Raw genomic sequence first — 7,814 nt, 5'->3', positions numbered from 1 at the left:
CACATTTCAGCCCATAACACAGGGTCAGTGATATAAGGGGCAATTGGGTTGAGAGGTATCAAAGATCAAGAGGCCCTGTGAGGGGGCCTCAAATGCTGAGGATATGGGTGGGGGAACAGGCCAGTGGGGGCGAGGCAGCAGAAAGATGTCCCCCAGGGCAAGAGGTACCTTCCTAACACACGTACTTCCTCACAGGGTGGGACAGAGTTGGGAGTTTAGGGAAGCCTAAGACGCCACAGTACCTGAGGAAGAGTAGGCCCCATTACAAGGGGACAGCAAACACCCCATTCAACCCTTTCTCACGACAACCCCATCACACTCGGTAGAGCTGGAAGGGCCTCAGAGACACAGACATCCTGCCCCATTTTACGGCCGTGGAAACTGAGACCTGGATTGGTGAATGGATCCCTCAAATCCCCCAGCAAGTGAATGGAAGAGTCCAGGCTGGGCCAGGGTATGCTCCCTCCCAGTTCAGTTACTCAACAGTTATTTACTCCACAGCCCCTGTGCTCTGTGCACTGTTCTAGGTGCTGTTGAATAAGACAGGCGAAGATCTCAGCCATCACAGAAGAAAGAATATACACTAGGTTTGATGGCAATAACAGCTATGGTTAAGATGAAAAAATAGAGCAGCAGAGAAAAGAGGATGGGAGCATGAGGAAGGGACATCTACAATTTTGTATCTTTTATAGAGATACAGGGTGGTGAGGGAAAGCTTCAAGGAGAAGGTATGATTTGAGGATGTAAAGGAGCAAGCCAGGCCCATAGCTAGGGGAAGAGAGTTCTAGAAAGAGAATAGCAAAGGCAAAGACCCTGAACCTAGACTGTGCCTGGAGAATAGCGAGGAGGCCAGGGTGTTTGGAAAACTGTAAGGGATGGGGTCAGAGAGGCAATGGGTGGAGGTGAGGTAGGGGTTTGCTGGCGGGAAAGGCTCTCAAAGGCCATGGTGAGGGTTTGGGCTTTTCTGAATGACCTGGGGAGCCATGGGAGACTTTGGAACAGAGGAAGGATGTGATCTGGTGGTTTCAGGATTACACCGGCTGCTATACTGATGGACTGCGGAGGAGGGTAGTGCCTCAGAGGAAGGCCCATACCAAGAATTATGGATTCCCAGGATTCTGTTCTGGGCCTTCTAGAGAGGAGCAGGGGCCAGAACTGCTGCCTCAGGATCTTCACAGAGAGGTCTGGGATATGGGCACACACAGGAAACGTGGGAGGGGGACTTGAGGAAAGAATATACCACAGGGGCAGAGTGAGGCTGGGGTCTGGCATGCTTAGGCCCAATCACCTCCACAGAACAGAGCGGGGAAAGTGTGACTCTGCAGGAGACTGATTACTAATGGGGTTGGCGAGGAGAGAGTCTTTCTAGCTCAGTGCAAACGCCTGTCAAACTCCCAGTTGGGGTGGTGTGTGTGTGTGTATGTGTGTGTGTGTGTGTGTGTGTAAGTTGACAAGCTGTTTCTCAAATTTATGTGGAAAATCAAAGGCTTTAGAAGAGTCTCCATAGGATTTAAGAAGAGAAACAAAATGAGAAGACCTGTTCTACCTGATGTCTAGCCCTGTTAGAAAACTGTGTGGTTGGAACAGGTGAGTATTTGTTCAGGAATGTAACATTAGACCATCGGAATGGGGTAGAAAACCCAGCAACAAATCAAAGCCTTCCATGTCCACTCAGGGGACTCCAGAGTTAGAGCACAGCAGGCCAGAGGAGAAAGGGAGGGCTGCCGACTAAATGACGCAGATCAACTAGTCCCCCACAGGGAAACAATTACATTGGAGTCTGTTATGGGGTAAATTGTATCCCCCATGAAGATATGTGAAAATCCTAACCCTCGGGTACCTGTGACTATGACCTTATTTAGAAATCGAGTCCTTACAGACACAATCAAATTAAGATGAGTTCATCATACTGAGTTAGGGTGGGTCCTAACCCAGCAACCAGTGTCTGTAATTCAAGAAATTCTACCTACAGGGGTGCCTGGGTGGCTCAGTGGGTTAAGCCTCTGCCTTTGGCTCAGGTCATGATCCCAGGGCCCTGGGATTGAGCCCCACATTGGGCTCTCTGCTCAGCAGGGAGCCTGCTTCTCCCTCCCCTGCCTGCCTCTCTGCCTACTTGCAATCTGTGTCTGTGGAATAAATAATAAATAAAATCTTAAAGAAAAATTCTACCTACAGACGCTGATCATGGCAAACCCCACAGTCATGTTAACCAATTCTTTAAAATCAATCCATCTTTCTATCTATGAGCTATCTATGTGTCTCCTATTGGTCCTGTTTTCTCTGGAAACCCCTAAGTGACATGGAGTCTACCTTACATCATGTTTCCAGTCATGTGTAAAGTCAGGAGAATGGCCATCCTTGGGGGTGAAGGAAGAGAAGTGATTGCAAGTGGGGGACACACAAGGAGCTCGTGGGATTCTCAGAGTGTTTTGTCTCTTGATCGATCCAGGTGCTAGTTACAGGAATCTGTTTACTTACTTCTGTAAGAGGTAAATAAACCAAGCTGTACACTTCTCCATTGAGCATATTTTGTACATATGTTACATTCCAATAAAAAGTTAATGTAAGGGGGCGCTTGGGTGGCTTAGTGGGTTAAACCTCTGCCTTCGCCTCAGGTCATGATCTCAGGGTCCTGGGTTCAAGCCTCACATCGGGCTCTCTGCTTGGCGGGGAGACTGCTTCCCCCCCTCTCTCTGCCTGGCCTTTCTGCCTGCTTGTGATCTCTCTCTGTCAAATAAATTTTTAAAAAATCTAAAAAAAATGTTAATGTAAGAAGTTAATTCCAGGTATATTAAGGACTGAAATGAGAAAGGCTCTAACTTTTCAAAGTATATATAGGAGAATATCTTTATGAAGTCAAGCAGGGAAAGATTTCTTATGATATAGGGAGTACTAGCCATGATGGAAGACCAATAAATAAATTCAACTTCTTTTTTTTTTTTAAGATTTTATTTATTTATTTGACAGAGAGAGAGAGACAGAGATCACAAGTAGGCAGAAAGGCAGGCAGAGAGGAAGGGAAGCAGGCTCCCTGCTGAGCAGAGAGCACCATGCCATGTGGGGCTCGATCCCAGGACCCTGAGATCATGACCTGAGCCAAAGGCAGAGGCCTTAACCCACGGAGCCACCCAGGCGCCCCTAAATTCAACTTCTTTTGAGTTAAATTCTTTTGAGCAAAAGACATCATAGAGCACTGAAGCCAGCTTAAAAGGCTTCATTGGCCAAATCTGGGACAATTTGAGAATCAAAATAACATAAGAATAGTAAGGGATCGGGGCGCCTGGGTGGCTCAGTGGGTTAAAGCCTCTGCCTTCGGCTCGGGTCATGATCCCGGGGTCCTGGAATCGAGCCCCACGTCGGGCTCTCTGCTCAGCAGGAAGCCTGCTTCCCCCTCTCTCTCTGCCTGCCTCTCTGCCTACTTGTGATCTCTCTCTGTCAAGTAAATAAATAAATAATCTATAAAAAAAAAAAAAGAATAGTAAGGGATTATAACCCATCAAATAAAAGAGTACATGAATTTATACAGGTATAAAAAATAATAGGTTAAAACAACAAAAAGTCAACTACGAGACTTACTAGGAAGGATGAAATCACACTCTTCAGCAATCATCATATTAATAATTTAGGCCAAATCTTCGATGGACATAAAACTAGTGAACTTAAGAAGTAAAGCAACATGGTAGTTACAACATGGTAGTCACATAGTATTGCCCCACCATATATTTATTAATTACAAAGGGAAAAATAATAACTTTAGATGAAGAAACTGGACAGACCCCCAAAGAACCTAACAATGAAATGAGACACATTTGATATGGGCTTTTCTTTTTTGCTTTAAAGGACATCACTAGGAAAATTGGGGAAATCTGAGTAAGGTCTGTAGATTAGATAATGGTAGTGTGTTAATGTTAATTTCTTGCTTTGGAGACTTTTTCAATGGAGAATGTTCTTATTTTTGGAAAATATATGCCCAAGTATTTAGGTGTAAAAAGGCATCATTCTGCCCCTGTCCCTTACTCTCAAGCCTCTTGCAGGAAGTTGGGGGGATAAGTATGTGTGTGTGTTTGTGTGTGTGTATGTGTGTTATATCCATAAAGTTATATACAGAGAGCAAGAAGGGAAGAGGATGCAAATGTAATAAGATGTTAACATTTGGGGAATCTGGGTAAAGAGCATGAAGAAATTCTTTACACTACTTTTGCAACTTTTCTATAGAAGTCTGAAATTATGTAAAAACATGAAGTTAAAAGAAAAACAGGACACCATAAAGAAAATGGAAGGACAAGACCAAATTGGGAGAAGGTATTTGTCAGACATAACCAACAAAGGATTACCATCCAGAATATGTACAAAACCAAAGGCATCTGGCTGGCTCAGTTGGTAGAGCAGGCAACTCTTGATCTTGGGGTTGTGAGTTCAATCCCCACGTTAGGTGTGAAGCCGCCTTCACACAGATGTTTAACCGCTGAATCACCCAGGTACCCCTAGGCATGGAACCTTCTTAAAACAAAAACAAAAATAGGATGTGTAAAAAACTCTCATGAGTTCTCAAGAAAGACAGGGGTGCCTAGGTAGCTCAGTCAGTCAAACGTCTGCCTTCGGCTCAGGTCATGATCTCAGGGTCCTGGGATCGAGCCCCACATCAGACTCCCTGCTCAGTGGGGAGGCTGCTTCCCCCCCCCCCCTGCCTGCTTGTGTTCTCTCTCTGTCAAAAAAAGAAAAAAAAAAAAAAAAAGACAAATAGCCCAATAGAAAAATAGGCAAAGGACTTGCAAGGAAACTTACAGGAACAGCCAGACACATATGGAAAGATGTCCAGCCTTATGGATACCCAGGAAAATGCAAACCCAAATGATGATGAAAATCCACTTTATATTAATCAGATGAATGAGGACACATCAGCGTTGGTGTTGGTGAGGATGTGTAGTCACAGGAACTCTCGGCCACTGCAAATGGGGTTGTAAATTGGCACTACCACTTTGGAAAACCATTTGGTATTATTTAGTCAGGTTGACACTACATGTCTCCTGTGCCCAGTGACTCCACTGCAGCGTATCTGTATAGCCTGGAAAGACCCCTACGCACACACCCCAGGAGCTGTGTCCAGGAGAAATGGTCATAGCCACCCAAACGGGAGACATGGGGCCCTCCCACCCCCACCCCTACCTCCACCCCTGCCACCCTCCTTGGATGCGAATCCAGAACCACTGCATTACAGGTGGGGAAACTGAGGCATGGAGCGGGAAAAAGGCTTCCCAGAACACCACCTGGGCTCTGAGGCAGGGGAATGGTCTGGTGTGGCAGGGGAAGGGAGAAAAAAGAGAAAGAAGAGGGGAGGGGAGGAGCGAGGAAGGAAGACACAGAAAGATGAGGAGAGCGACAGAGCTCTCCTGATCTCACACCTGGCAAACTGGAGGCCAGAACCTGAGGGGTCCCCATGGAACCCCTTCCCTTCCAGCCACTATCCAGTCTCCTGGAGCTTGGGGAGGTGACTCTGAGGCTGCTCCCCTCCTTTTGACTTGGAAAAGGCTCCCATGAAAGGAGCAAAGGAGAAAATGCTCAGGGACTCAGGGCTGCTCCTCCACTCTCTAGAGGGTCCCCGGTCCTCTGGGAATCCTTGGAGCATCGGTTACTTTCTTCTAGAAAATGCTCCTGTAGGACAGGTTTGCAAATAATGCAAGGTCAGGGGCCTCTGAGGCTCATCCAGGAAACCACACTGCCCCCTAGCGCCCAGAGGTCACTTAGCCAGCAGATGGCGCCAAAGCCAACAGTGTCCCAGCAACACAGCCACAATCCCAGGGGTCACTGGCAGAGCAACCCCCCAGCAGATTTGACATGATGAGTTTTTGTTTGCTTGTTTGTTTGTTTTATTTTTTGCTCAGGACCAGATTTAATTCTTGGGTGAGGGGCCCTCCTGTACCAGTGTTTGTGCATAAACAAGGAGCAACAGAAGATTTATCCTTCCCGTGCCTAGGACAAACACCCTAGTTCAGGTCATTGATAGGGAGAGACTCCAGGGTAGATGTCCAGCTAAACCTGGCACAACTCTGAGATATCCTGGCTTTTGCAGAGGGAGCCTGGAGGCTGGGCAGCACCCTCTGGGGGTGGAGGGTGGCGGGGGGAAGGTTGCCAAAACTGATGGGTCAGGTTGGGGTCAACCTGTGGGCTTCTCAGATGCCAGGGTCATCCTAGCTGAGGTCTCAGTGTCTGTGGGTAGTGGGGCCATAATTCTGGTTCTGGAGCATCAAGTGTGTGTCCCCATGGGCCCAATATGGCTATGGCCTCTTTCTCCTGCCCATCTGACCTGTGCAGGGCATCCAGAGAAGGGCTAAGTTTTCCTGGAATTTGTGGTCCCCTTGACCACCCCATTACAACAAGGGGGACGCTGAGGTCCGAGAAAGGCAGAGGCTTGCCCAAGGGGCCACTGCATTTCTTTCTTCATAATTCCTTGGCCCTTGTGAAGGTTTTTTTGTTCCAAACTGTAGGGCCTCCACTTACCAGCTCTTTGCCGGGGCCCAGTTCTTAACCGCCTGGGGCCTTTCTTCATCTGCAAAATCAGGTCCTGCTCAGAGCCTGGAGGGGTTAGAGCGCCATACTTGCTAATGGTCTCCGCTACGTTTCTGGGCCATCACTGACCTAAAAACCATCACAGCCGTACCTGAGGCTTCCTCTGCCTTACTTGCTGGCCCACATCTTCAACCCACGTTAGTTTTTCATCTTCTCACTCCTACAAGGTAAGAGGTGTCATCTCTGCTTTACAGATGACAGGCTGCCCAATAGGGTCCCAGGCTTCTGGGGCAATCAAGGCTCCCAGGTATGCTCGGCTGAGCCTGGCAAGGTAGTGCCGTTTCCTCCAGCTTTGCCCGCAGGGAGAAGATGCATATTTGTGTAGGCGAAGGCTTGCTGTGAGGCGGATGCCGGAGACCCCTCCACAGGCCCCTCCCATGAGCAGGCCTTGCCTGACCGGTGGGGTCCTGCTCCAGGACTCCACAGCCCTGAGCCTGTGCAGGCTGCATGTTACTAGCATGCCTCCGCCTGCAGGGGGCACTCTAGGGCCATGGATCTCCAGCTCCATGCAAACCACCAGAATGGCTTTAGGGTTGTAGAGTTCAGGCTGCAGAAATCTTTCTGAGGCTATGTTAAACTTGGTGTTTCCTGGGGCGCCTGGGTGGCTCAGTCAGTTGAGTCTCCAACTCTTGGTTTCAGTTCAGGTCATGATCTTCAGGTTGTGGGACTGAGCCCTGAGCCCTGCATGGGTCTCCCTTCTCAGCACATGGTCTGTTTGAGAAATTTTCTTTCTCCCTCTCTCTCCCCCTTCCCTGCTCTCTCTCACTCTCTCTCTCTCTCTCTCTCTCTCAAACAAATAAACAAATAAAATCTATTTTAAAATAAGTAAACAAGCTTGGTTTCTCTTATTGGACAGGGTAAGACTTAGAGTTAGGCAACTGCCTATTCCCCCCGTTTAGTCTTCTCCTGTGACCCGGCCTCTTCCCCATGGCTGACCTGTCCCAGGTCCCTGTTCTTCCTGATCTTTGCTGCCCACTCATGCACAGTCTGCACTAAGTAGTCTGGCCTTTGCCTGCTGGGTCCTTCCGGGCCTCTGGTCTACCAGCCAGCCTCCAACTCTTCTATAGCCTCTAGGGTAGAGGGAGCCCAGCCCCAAATTCTGAGGTTCCATTTTAAATTGGGGACTCAGTCTCCATTTGGGCTGGTTGCCTGATTTGTAACAGAGGAAAGGAGAGAGCACTTTCAGGAAGGCACCAGTCCTACACGTCACCAGCAGCCCTTGGACAAGGCAACCAGAGGAGCAAGTG

This window comes from Mustela lutreola, chromosome 2 (assembly GCF_030435805.1).
Source record: "Mustela lutreola isolate mMusLut2 chromosome 2, mMusLut2.pri, whole genome shotgun sequence".
NCBI classification, from domain to species: Eukaryota; Metazoa; Chordata; class Mammalia; order Carnivora; family Mustelidae; genus Mustela; species Mustela lutreola.
The sequence above is the reverse complement of the archived record's forward strand: the minus strand, read 5'-3'. Positions refer to the sequence as shown.